Below are 14367 nucleotides of genomic sequence, written 5' to 3'. Positions count from 1 at the left end.
ACACAACTTGTATTGGAATAAACCTTACTCTTGTAACTACAGTTAACCTAAGTAATATGAGTTGCATCAATTTTGAGCTTAGAACTTACAAGCGATCAAAGATACTTTAGCAAGGAATGAAAATTATAACTTACAATGAATTTCTCTTAAGTTGTTTCTTCTCAACCAATATAGATTGGGTCTTACCAGAATGTCGAAGCTTAGGAGTATTCTTTAGTATTACAAGCCAAGCCGATTGTCCATGGACCTTAGTCCAGATCTAAAAGGAGGACAATTTGGAAATAGAGCCTCCAAGATAAAGGACCACTTCAGGCTGCTAAAATGATCCTAGGGAAATTTGGTCTAAAGAAGAAAATCGTGCCAAAGACACCCAAGAATCTTGTGACCCTAAGTGATAAAGTTCTGCGCTATTTCTATTGCAAGGAGCTAGGTCATTTCAAAAGGGAAAGTCCAAAGCACCCTAGACATTGATGCTCCTAATGCAACAACATTGAACATATCCATGCTAATTGTCCCAACAAGACTCAAAGAGAACTTGAACTTATAAGAAATGAAGTTGTACAAGCTTCAATGATCCAGAACCTACTAGGAACTTATCAAATACTTAGGAAAAACCTAGAAGATATTCATGAGATATAACTACAATAAACTTTTCTCTTGTAATCCGGACTTGGATATATCAAATACAATATGTTTTTGTTTCAAAAGACTGCATGCTTATGAGTGGTCAGAGTGTTGCAACGAATGTGTGATGGGTCCTACCCCACAAGTTCTAGAATGAAACCCCCAATTCTTTCGAGATGAGGACATCTTGAGTTCTCTAAGGGCGAGAGAATGTAATATTTTCCCCCTTCGCATAGGAACCCCCAAAATAGAAAACAAATAAAATGAATTGAAAATTTTTTACTCCCCCTTGTCAAGCCACCAACAACTGGTGGAGGGGAGGGGAAGTAGTAGAAGTCAATAGTGAAGACAATGATGATGGGGAAGTTGGAGGCGACAACAACGAGGAGGATGATGATGATGATGGGGAGGAGGGGCACACGTGTGCCACCTTCCTCCCCCCCATTATCCCTTCCAACACAATGTTGGCATGGTGGCAGGCCAATCTGGCTGCCCAAATGGAGGAGAGGGATTTGTCATGCCCCCCCATAATAACCCTCCTTCCCCCCTATAAAATCACCCCCCCATGGCAAAGAAAAGGAGGAATGGCATGCAAAGAGAGAGAGAGAGAGAGAGAGAGAGAGAGAGAGAGAGAGAGAGAGAGAGAGAGAGAGAGAGAGAGAGAGAGAGAGAGAGAGAGAGAGAGAGAGAGAGAGAGAGAGAGAGAGAGAGAGAGAGAGAGAGAGAGAGAGAGAGAGACAGAGAGAGAGAGAGAGAGAGAGAGAGAGAGAGAGAGAGAGAGAGAGAGAGAACCTTTTAGAAGGTTCCTTCTCTTTTCCTACTTAGAGGGTGACCACATGCAATTACTATTTTCCTCTTTTCTACGAACTTATCCCCCCCCCCCCCCCCCCAAATCGCAATAGAAGAGATTCACCCTAGCACGCTATCTCTTTGACGAGAGAGAGAGAGAGAGAGAGAGAGAGAGAGAGAGAGAGAGAGAGAGAGAGAGAGAGAGAGAGAGAGAGAGAGAGAGAGAGAGAGAGAGAGAGAGAGAGAGAGAGAGAGATTCATAAGCTAAAAGTATGGCTCCAAAACAAAGGGTGACACGCACCAATGCTAATCCCACACCAACAATAGAGCCACCGGTCTCAGGGCATTGCAATTAATATGAATACAACATTGGGTATGAATAATTCATCTTCGAATACCCAGGTACTAATTGGCATCTCATCTATTCATTGAGATATAGATTATATCGCTTTGGCATGCACATGAACATGAGTAGCTTGAAATTATTTTTCAATGGATATGTGCTTGTAGGATAATTCTTCCTGAATTAATCATAAATGACCTTGCATACATTTATGCATATGGCGCATTGAATTTCACACAAACCCTTATACCAAATAACATTTTGAAAGGGATAAACTTTATCTGAAATATTCACAAGACTGAGTTTTCAAAATGCATGTATTAAGAGAGGTTAATTGCATCTAGATACAATGTGATAAATTCATTCATAGCATAAATGGCATATAAGGATCCAAAGTATTGTCGACTTCCCCCTTCTTGTAAATTAGTAGGTATGTTTTTGCCACATTGAAGGGATATGTTGAGCTTGCACGCCTAATAGATTGCATGGTAAGCAGCCTAGTCTAAAAGAGAATCATTTTTGAAACTCTAGATTGTTGCATGAGCTCATGCTAATAACACGAACTGATAGATCATATTTAATAGATTGAAATCTTGAAGACATGTGTAGTTAGCACAAACAATGATCATAAGGCCAAAAGCTAAGATGCCTTGAAATCCGTCTGATAATTACTACTTTCATCAAACCAATTTGGGGTTAGGCTAGATACAAATAACAACTCCATGCCTCAAAGGCAAGTGGAGAGCCCAAGGATTAGGAAACCCTAAGTCAAAGGAAAGACTGATACTTTTATACTTGTTGGGAAGAAGGTTTAGTTGTTGATCAATGTAAGCGATCAATAGAACTTACATCTTGTATAGTTGTATGAGACCTTAACATATGTGTTAGCTAAAGGAAGGAAGTGTTAAGATCAAATTTTGCATAGTATTGCTCTCAGATCCCAAGGGGGAGAGCGAATATGCGGATGGAAGTGTTATCGCATCTATTCTTGCATTATTTGGAAAAATATAATTGGTTTTGTTGGTTGATCAAACAATATCCTAAATGCTTTTACACTCAACTGATTATTGGATTGTCGTTTGGATGATTATTCCAAGTGCTTGTGATTGATGGTAAATTCATGGCGGGGGTCTATGATGACAAATTTCCATGGGGATAAATGAATGTTTTCTTGGAAGATGATATTAGGATAACTGCCTTGACTATGCTTGATTCTTAAATGACTTAATTAAGGAAAGGCTCTTTGCACGGGTGGATCACCTCCATGATCGCACTACGGATTAACTCGAAAAGGGCATTGCTCGATTTGTAGGCCGAAGGTGGAGTGGTGAAAAGGCCAACCACGGGAATAATGTTTCACTCGTAGGTAGCTTGTGGGTCAGGTGGAGCTCTGGATATCCCTTTCCAAGTCCGGAATGGAGTTGAAGCCATTTGTGGTCCCAATGTTTGTGGTGTTGGAAGATCATATTCTAAATAAAGGATGGAAATTGTGGTGCCATGTGATTTGGACCAACTACTTCTGCAGGGTAAAAGGGACATACGATTTCTCTTGTATGGGTAGGAGGCAAATATTAATTTCAAATTGAAAAAACAAGATTGAAATCTATTGAATGGCATCCCAAAATTTTGTTTGGTTTGAGATATTATAAACCATTTAGGATTGTTCACAAGATTAATGATAGTACTTTTTTGTTTAGGAATCCCACCTCATTGGAAAATCCATAACTCTTTATACATTAGTTTATCAAAACCCTTTAAAGGCAATTCACATATTACTCTAGTGGCTGATGATCCAGTGCTGCTTGAGGAGGTTTTAACCCCTAAGATCATTAATGGCCATGATAGATGTACTACTCATACTAGTCATGAATGCCATCACTTTTTAGTTAAATATAAGAACCATTCAATAGAAGAATTACAATGGATTCAACAAACATCTATTTTCCCAGCTTATAGTGATCTAATCTTTGCCTACAACTCACAAGCATGTTAAAATTTTAATCAAATATCGATCTACCGCACAAGATAGTGTTCATAATCCATGGTTACTTATTCTTGTGCCAATTTGTTGCATGAGGTGGCACACTTATTCAGTTATTTTTCATTAATTGGGGTTTATTTCTTGTCATTTATTGATTATCTTAGCCTCAATCTATAATGCTTGCATATAGCTGATCATCTATGCTATATCTTTATCTTGTTAATTGAGGATAGTTGCTTTTCTACCCCTAGGTAATGTTACGATTACTAACTTATTTGAATATCGATTTAATGTGACTTGATTTTTATATCTTATGTAGATTTTTATTTTTAGGAGGGGTAATGTATTATGTATTGTTGGAAGATAGATATTTAGATCAAAGAATTGGAGAAAGCCATGGAAATTATAAAGTGCATGATAGAGCATGATTAATCATTCTTGTCATTCTCATAATCATGTATTTACTACTTTAAGTACTAGACATTTTTATTGTATGCTTCTAAGGTTGAACGTTATTATTTTAGAGCTGAAATATGTTATATAGGATTTTAGAAATTTTTCATATATTAGGGAAAGATGGGCCATTCACAAAAAGAGAATAAAGCATGGATGCAATATGCTATTTTAAGCATAAGATCAAAAAATAATTATAAGTGAATGAATTGGGGAGAGTCCTCCCAATGCATGGGTGGGATGATTGCATCCAATTTGTGTTGTGCCTCACTTTTTGCATTTCCTTCTATTCTCCTCTCTTCTTGTGTATGTGAAATTTCACTTTTGTGCAATAGATCTATCAATTTGTGGTTCAAGGTGTGTTATCACTAGCAACCTTAAAATTAGCAATTCAAGATACACATCTTTATATAATGTGAGAGTACCACAATGGGCACATTATACACACATACACACACACACACACACATTCATCAATATATTGCCTCCTAGATTTCACTCAACCCTGTGTGTGTGTGTGTATAATTTATAGTTTTTGATAGCAATGCAAATAAGATGATAATGATAAGGCATATGCTCACACTCAATGACGAATGGTAATGAATGCTCTCACACTCAATGATGAGTGCTATTAAGAGAAAAGAGAAACAAAAATTCTTATCCTTGGATAATAGATCATTGATCAAGATAGTCAAAAAGCACATGCAAGGAAAACCCATGCAACATCCAGTGTCACTTTTACTTTCACGTGTTTTTATTAATATCTTTCACATAAAAATTAGGATTCAAAAATATGTGTTATGAAAACAAGGACCAAGTCAAGCAATTGATAAAGATACCAACATGTGATCCACACCGATTTCTTTGTTTCCAAAAGCTCCTTTCTACCATGCTTCTTGATGGTGTGATGGTGAATGGGATATACCATATAACATTCATGTATATAATAAAAATCTCCAAAGAGAACTCAAAATAGATAACTTTGACATTAAGTTATATCTATAATGTATGATTTCTACTATGATATCATGGAGTGACAAACATGCATCGCTTGTTAATATGTTCCATAGAAAGAAATTCATTAGCATCAAGTTTGCAAGCATGGAAAGTATGACACTTGTTGTATTTGTACATAGTAGCAACCATACCCATCACAAATATCAAATTTTATATAGATCACATTAATTGTGTTACATCATTCTCAATGACAACTCTTGTTTGATGCTTCATGTTGGCTTTTGATGGAGACTATTGTGGCCACTAGTGGTCATTATTCAAAAATTGCCCCTATCATTTGTGTTCAAGCCCTTATAAAGAAACCCTTATTATACATATTTGAGATAATTTTGGTGCCCCCAAAGTATAAAGTGCTATTTCAAATGAAGCATTTTCATATATATTCTTTGTTTTCCTTGCATTTAGCCATCTCTATGTAGAAGATATCATATAAATGCATCCCCTATTTATTTGTATATTATATGGATTAAAAATATCTCACGAGTTAACTTACGTGATAGGATACATTTACAAAAAGTGACAAGTCATGGTTAGTAGCATCCAATTGACCTTGTCTAGTTCTCATCTCAATGGAAATTGCTATGAGTCCCAAGGAGATCAGTCATAAATAAATTTACGTATAGAAGGGTTCCATATAAAGGGGTTACTTACAGATTGAATAGAAAAGGGTTATGTTTTATTAAGAAATAATTCACAAATAAGGATATTTATAAATAGGCCTTGAATGCATGTGATATAGAGGGTATATATATAGTGAACTACCCGGGCTACGAGTAATGTGTGGCTAGGCTAATGGATCCCATGAAATCTATACCCTATTTTTTAAAAGGTTGGTGGAAAATCACCACTTTGATTTCCATCTTGTTCTTTCATATGCATAACTTTGTTCATTGGCACTCGTCATAGTGCTTGACAAACCTGGCCACATCCTTAAGGAGAGTGGGCCACCATAATTGGGCTTGAAGCACTTTTCACATTGACCTAAAGGTTGCTATACATTTCATAATAGAAGCATGTTGACAAGGTCTTGGCTTGGGGAGGTCACTCATAAACATATATGTTTATCACATGGGTTCAACATAAGGGATTTTACAAATAGTATTTTTACATATAGAAGGGTGCTATATACATGGGTTACTTATTAATTAAATAGAAAATTGTTTTTTTAATTCTTAAAAAATTCACAGATAATGGTATTTATAAATAGGCCTTGAATGTATGTGATATAGAGAGTATATGTATGTGATATAAATAGACCTTGAATGTTTGTGATATAGTGAGCCCCCCTGGGGTCTTAGTATTGCATTTTGAAGTATACTTAGTCACCTATAAACAATTGCACTAGGAATGGTTTGATCATTTTTCTTGATCAAACTATATGCATTGGACATGGTCCTCAATGGCATTAGGATGGGGATGCTCTAGTAGAACAAAACAAGCCAAAATCAATGTGGCATGTTCATTAAAATCATTGACAACTCCACCAAAGTCAGATGCCACTTTGATATATCAACAACCCTTCAAAGAACTTAATAGTGCCAATTTTATAGTTAGATATTGGGTACAATAGAAAATGAGTCTATATCCATCTACATACTATTTAGAGCAAAACAAGTCAAAATCAATGTGGCATATTGATTAAAAACATTGAAACTCCACCAAACTTTGTAAGTCACATGCCACTTTGACGTATCAACAACCCTAAAGAAAAGGTTCAAAGGAATTAATAGTGCAAATTTTGTAGTTTGAATTTATAAGATGGTAACTTTAGAGATTTTAATGCAAGAAAAAGTGCACATGTGCCAAACTTTGCACTTGATATCCTGCAGCTAGTCCTAAAAGAGTTTTGTGCATGCCTTCTTAATATGGGGAAAACATGAGACAAAAAATCCATAGAAGAGAATAGACTGGAATGTGAGGACATGCCAAGAGACAGTGTCCTCGACAGTGTCCAACCTTTAGGGGTTGGAACAAATAGTGCATGACATTTAAAAAAAAGACCAAATCCAACAAGCCACCCTTGCTCATGCCAAGGGACTTAGTAGTGACTACACAGTCACAAGAAGCAGTACATCCACCCAACTACCAATGGGTGAAGCTCAACCCACTAATGATGAAAGCCTTGGTCTAGCCACAATTAAGAAACTATCCCTATCACATTTATTCAAGTCCCTATAAGTAAACCCCTAGTGTACATATTGGAGGTCTTTTTAGTACCCCTAATGTGAAATCCCCTCTAAAGCAAATGGTGTTTGTATACAAATGATCATATGTAAATGCATCCCACACATATAAGCATGCCATATAAATATGGGGAAGGGACATGGAATTTTTGAAATATTGGACGAATGTGTAGGACGATTGATTCGTCATTTCCCTACTCGACAACCTCAATCTCTTAGGGTGGTTACAAAACGCCATTGCGGCACCCAATCTGTGCCTAGTTGGTGGGCACAGGAAAAGTTGACTTGGGCAGCCATCACTGCCACCTGTTTACACACTAGGTAGTGGACACTTTTCATTGTCAATAAGTGTTCGTCCATCTTTCATCTGCAGTCATTTACACACTAGCCACCACCTACGCACCGGATAGGGACACTACGGATGTTGATCATCATTCTCATAATAATAATTATTAGAATACTTGATTAAACACTTTAAACTGACTAATAAAACTTTAAAAAAAGTCACTAATAAAACTAAAAGCATTATAAAACTTTAAAAAAATACTGACTAATAAAATTATGTGTGTCCATCCCACATGCTGTCCTTCCACATTGCGAGCTTTTACTTGTCTTTGCTTTGTTCTCCGTGTTTGATACCCAACGTCCACCATAGCCAGTCCATTCTCTTTGCAATTATTCCTTGTGTTGTAATTTTATTGTAATTTTAGAATTTTTAATAATAAAAAGGACAATGGATTGTAGTTGGCCCTTGGAAAAATATTCTTCAAGATAAGAAAACTCTCTCTTCAGCTGATCTGCTACATTGTTGGTCAGTTATTGACAAAGACATGATTAGCACAACAAGGCCTCAAAAAATGCATGTGCACATGCAAGTACTCAGAGATATGCAACAATAATTGATTGTACATGTATGGATACATGTCTATATATGTGATAAAAATAAGCAATGCATGCACATTTGATTATCTTGCCTTACATGATTATTTAAGTGTACCTTGGATATGTGAAACACCTTGAACCTTTTCCATGAAGGTATTCCTTGAGCATCTGTGGATGATACTCCAGAATCTAAACAACAGCTCTATTAGATAGCTTCTTAAAATGAAAATGCCCATGCATATGTCTAACATAAAATCATAACTCCAACCAATCAATAAAGCTGGCTAGAAGCCCATGTTGATATTGTGCATCTTGTTGTATCATGAAGACTTATCTGAGTTCAAAAGCTAGAAATCCATGTTTGACAAACATGTCCATACAGTGACTCTGGTTCTGCCATTAAGACTTAAAAACAAGCAGTTTGTTAGATTTCACCTCATTCCTAAAGGCAATGCAAAGAAATTAGAGATAATTGAGCAATTAGAGATATCTCATTCATTTTTGTAACATGTGACATACACGTCTCCAGAGCTAGCACAACCAAACATAGCAATGTGTCATAGTCTGAAAATTGAGTGTGCTGCAATGGTAGCCAAAACACAACCACCTAGAGAGGCTTTGAGTGTAGGTTTCTCTCCATTTTCAGTATGAATTGGTCCTCATTCATTAGGGTAAGGCAGGAGTAGAAGCTCAATTCAAAAAGGGAGAAGGTAGGAGTAAGGCAGGTCCTCATTTAGTAATGAAAAAGAGAGCAGGGGAGTTGAACCCCTTCACCATGTTGTTGAGGCATGGCTCTACCAAGCTCTCTATGGAAAGTTGGAAAGAGGGAAAATTTTTTAGCACACCACCCGTCTTTCCACCTTTCCACCTGCACTGTAGATGCAAGGATGAATGAAAAATTAGAAAAATCATGCAAGGATGATTGAAAATTACTTACTTGGATGTGATTGTGCTTGTTTTTGCTCTTTAACTTGCTACTACATCACACCACTTGGCTATACAAGCCATTTTTGATTGACACTAGTTGAAGAATAGTATGGGCTGATTGTGTTTGAGGAGGGGCCTGAGTTTGAGGCATCAAAGCTACCAACGAAGCTTATGTCTTGTGCTATTGTTGTAGTTGTGATTGAGCTTGCTGCTATTGTGCCGTTGAAGACCTGATAATGGCTGTTGTTGAAGGACTACTTGATGCTGAAGTGGTGATGGAGTCTGCTATTGCCAAGAAAGTTGTTGTTGTTGCAAAGAGAGTTGCTAGTGCTACAGTTTTTGTTTGAAAATAGCCAAATACTGCAACATAGTGTTGCATTAGAGTTGTTTGTTGGAAATGCAAGGGCTGTTGTTGCTACTATTGAAGTTGATGTGACTGAAACTCTTGTCAGGGGTTGGAAGAAGGTTCAATGTGGAATTACTGAATTTGCACTGCACTTGCGGAAAACCATAGTTTGCTCAAAACCTCTTTCATGTTAGAAGACATGTTCTGACAACACCTTGCTATGAATGCAACTTTCCCTTTTGTTGTTGCTTAGCAGCCATATGGCATGATACTTCCCAATGCCAATATGGCAGATGTATGTCCTGAACTCAGAGTTGGAGCTTGCTAGGGCAAACCACCCACAGTGCTTGCACTAGAGAGGCTTGAAGGCACTATAGCGCAGAAGTCTACATGGCCCCTATAGTCAACATGCCACTTTGAGCAGATTGAGAAACTTGCTGCCATGCTTGAGGTTGATCAAGGCCCGCATTTATAGGCTGTCCTTGAGTTCATGGAGGTTGCTGTGCAAGGACTACTGTTGTTGCTATTGAAGTTGATGTGACTGAAACTGTGTCTGCAGACATCTATTGTTGAAGGTGTCACACCTGTGGTTGTTGTGATTGTGGTCACTTTGCTAATGTATTCAAGGTATTGCTAGGGTGTATATCTTAGAAGACATGGAGATTTCAACATATGCCTGTCAGGGGTTGGAAGAAGGTTTGATGTGGAATTACTAAATTTGAAGTGCTAAACTCTTGTCAGGGGTTGGAAGAAGGTTCGATGTGGAATTATTGAATTTCCACTGCACTTGCAGGAAACCATACTTTTCTCAAAACCTCTTTCATGTTTGAAGACATATTTTGACAACACCTTGGTGTGAATTCAACTTTCCCTTCTGCTGTTGCTTAGCAGCCATATGGTATGACGCTTCCCAATGCCAATATGGCAGATGACTATCCTGAACTCGGATTTGGAGCTTGTTGCGAAAAACCACCTACAGTGCTTGCACTAGAGAGGCTTGAAGGCACTACAGCAGAAGTCTGCATGGCCCCTATAGTCAACATGCCACTTTGAGAAGATTGAGAAACTTGCTGCCATGTTTGAGGTTGAGCAAGGCCTGCATTTATAGGTTGTCCTTGAGTTCATGGATATTGTTGCACTGGAAGGCCTAATAATAGCAGATTAGGCCTTTCCACCTGCACTGTAGATGCTATAGAAGTTTACTCACCATTGTCTCCGTCATCCACTTCCTTCGTAGAGTCAAAATCACCAAAGATTGTTCTCACATTTGCATTCTCCCTCTCCCGAAACATGGCTTGAGCAATGTTTTCTCTTCGAGATGCCCCCTCAAGATCTCTTACCTCCTATGTTGGCTCTGCTGCTTGAGCTCTTTGTATTGCTTGCGTGGTACTTGTGTTAGTTAGCATAGCAACCTCTGCTAATCCATTCCTCAAACTATTTTGCTAGTCCATGTCTTGACGAGGTGCATTACTTTCTCTCGCAAGTTTTGATGTCGCTTCACGTATCCATGCATCATCAAAACTATCTCCATGCACAATGCAATATTATGTAGAACAAGGCATGCTACCACCATCTTCGGGACATTTTGTAAAAGCATGTCACATCTCTTCAACAATATACGAAATCATGCTTTAAGGATGCCAAATGCCCTTTCAGCTGGCATATAAGTACTTGATTGTATGTACTTCCAATAATGACATTCTAGAGATAGCCCATCCTTACTACCCTTGAAAGGAGAAAGCATCCAAAAGCGTGTAGGATAATCACAATCGCCTAGTAGACAATATTGTCCCAGAGCTTTGTTTGTGCATCATTTTCCTAGGTCTCAATGTTGAAAAACATTCCAATCGTACATAGAACCTGCCTAGCTAACATCATAATCCCAAATAACACAATTGGCTGCCATGCTTATCCGTAGAATAATTGAGTGGAAGCCCTTCCTATTAAAATAATATTCGTGGTTCTCTCTTGGGGCAATGATGGGTATATGACTACCATCTATTGCACCAACAACATACAGTATAGCTTGAAGGGCCTGAAATGCATATGTATTTTTTTGCATTTGTTGTGATGTTGGCCACTTTATGTACATATCATGCAATCCAGATGTAGCCAGTGTATCGTAAAAGTCCACAACAGCCAACTGTGTAAATGAAGTTGAGGCTCTGTACAAATTAGCTATAAGTCCAAATTTTAAGTTGCTCGCCACGCCCGCTTCTCTACATGTATTGCTCTTCTATAGTTCGTGTTCTTGCAACGCATTTGTGGTTCTAGCTTTACGACAAGATATTCAAATGTACTCTTGCTAACTTGTAACCTGCTTTTAAAATTTTAGTTTGAATAACTCCCCAAAAGCCCCTACTCCATAAATGTTTGTAGTCTTGGATAGGCCCAGTATGACCATCGATTGTGCCTTCACTGACCTATCCTAGCTCGACGTGCAACATAACCTCAAGCCATTCACTCCATCAAAGTATGCAATTGCATAGAGTCATCGTCCCCATTGTCCAAATCACTTAACAATAGGTGAAACATTGCCATGACAACAACTACGACATCGATGACACACATTATCAAAAGACTTTCGTCGTCCATTCATGTGTCAAAAGATTTTATGAAACTTTATGAGACAATTGAAGAGAGATATATAGGTAGACTTAAAAACTTTTTTAAAAAAAGTTGTATCCATGATAACGAGTTTGTGCTCTTTAAATTCTTTTTTTCCTCTAGATTTGATTTTTGGTTGGCTAGCATTGATTACGCGGTGCTAACCATGTCAATGAGAGACTCCTCTATCTTTCTACCCTTCTTATTGCGTGCTCCTTGGCTGGTCGTTTGATCATGCCCGATCTTCGAAGTCTCATTGGAGCTAATGTCTTCCTCGGTGTTGTCACCTGGATCATTGGAGACTGATGTAGTGTTGTCTTCTAGAGAAGACAACCCACCAATAGATGAGGCATGTGCATCACTGCAACATTGGCATGATTCCACATATATTCATCCACAAGATCATACCACTGACAAATGATCCTACGATCATTGCCTGATATGGCATTGTGGACCTTATCCTTTCTATATGACTCATAAACACGTCCCCAACATTTTTTGCATGCCTCACCATCTTTGTCCTCTGGAAATAGCAATGCTAGCTAGGTGGCTACCTTGGACCATATATCCACTCCTTGCTTCGATGACTTTGAGAACTCTACACTCATGGATCCTCCGATGTGAATGAGTTGTACTGTCCATGCATCCTTCCATTGCATAAACGATTTTTTGGTGGCTATTGAATGATCTTGTGTCTCAGGTCCATCATCCTAATTCTTTCCTTTTCGCGCCCTCTTTGGTTTAGGAGGTTTCAGAGCATGAGACTCTGATGACATTTGCTGTGGACACTGCTTGTTGGCATTCTCGGAAGATGGCACCATTGGTTTTTGAGTCTGAACCAAGTCAACCTCTTCACATGTGTCTTGGATTGCATCATAGCAACTTATTGCTTGTGGTTCTTGTTGTAGTGGTGCCGTGGGGCCATGTTGAGGACTACGTGCAATTGGACAAAGAATTATATTATTGTGTATTGTTGTCGGTCTCTCTATACCTAATTGTCTTGGTCGTTGGAACAGTACGAATTGAGGAGAACAAGGATTGATCAAAGGAGGGCGATTTGAAAACACATTTACAAGGATATTTCCAATGGCACTATGGCTTGGAACACCCACACTTTGGCTCAAAAAGTACATGAAGTCATTATTGCATATTGCATCTTGGCTCATTTGAGACACAAATTGATGAAACTCCTCTATGGGAGTGCTCTCTTGAGAATCCATTGAGCTCCACCTTACGCATGAAAATTGATCCATCATTTACAATACGTGAATGGACAAATAGGTTTATTGTTCTTTACATAATTGATCCATTATTATTATTTATGTAACAATAATTATGACAGCTCAAATAGACAAGTCCCTGCAAATAGAGATCACAATGGATACTATTTTCAGTATATGCCTGCCATGATTTATAGTAACATTTGATGCCACATTTGCATTGGTATTATGCTAATCAAGAGAGCTCAAACATGCTAAAATTTGAAGCCATACATAAACCATCTGTGAATGTCATGATGAGAAATTTTGCCTACAAATAGGTAGCACTATGGACAAATGATAGTTCCATTTTATGGACAATGGACAGTTTCAGATAGTTTCAAACAATGGACAATGGATAGTTTCAAAAAGATAGGCAGCTCTATGGACAATCTTTTCCAATAGTTTCAACATAACAAAATCGATATTATGTCAAATATTGTTCTCAATCAACATAGTGTACACAAATGTAGTAATACAAAAACATGTACGGTGCATACTTCAAGTGTGCATAACAAAATCGATATTATGTGAAATTTTGTTCTCAATCAACATAGTGTACACAAATGTGTATAGATACTTCGAGACTAAACAAAATAGGTACTATGTGAAATTTTGTTCTCAATCAACCCAAGGTTGGCATAAACTAAAAAAATATGCAAATGAAGAAACTAAGTATATACAAACTCAAAGTTTGCTTCATTATTCTTTACAAAAGCCACGATGTATAGATCTTGTTTGGTTTGCAAAAACCATTATGCTTGGTCTCCAAAGGGCAACTATATTTGCAAATATAATACCTTTTTAAGATTAAAAGATAGCACACATGCACACAAATGAAACATGTGTACACACAACATTCAAAACGTATAGTACACTACAACATAAGATAAAAACATGGCTAATCTAATCACATTCAACATATTATGATCTAAACACCCTTTAGCAAACCAATT

Source organism: Lygodium microphyllum, chromosome 16 (assembly GCF_053477565.2).
Source record: "Lygodium microphyllum isolate KBCC chromosome 16, Lygodium_microphyllum_v1.1.10, whole genome shotgun sequence".
NCBI lineage: Eukaryota > Viridiplantae > Streptophyta > Polypodiopsida > Schizaeales > Lygodiaceae > Lygodium > Lygodium microphyllum.
The sequence above is the reverse complement of the archived record's forward strand: the minus strand, read 5'-3'. Positions refer to the sequence as shown.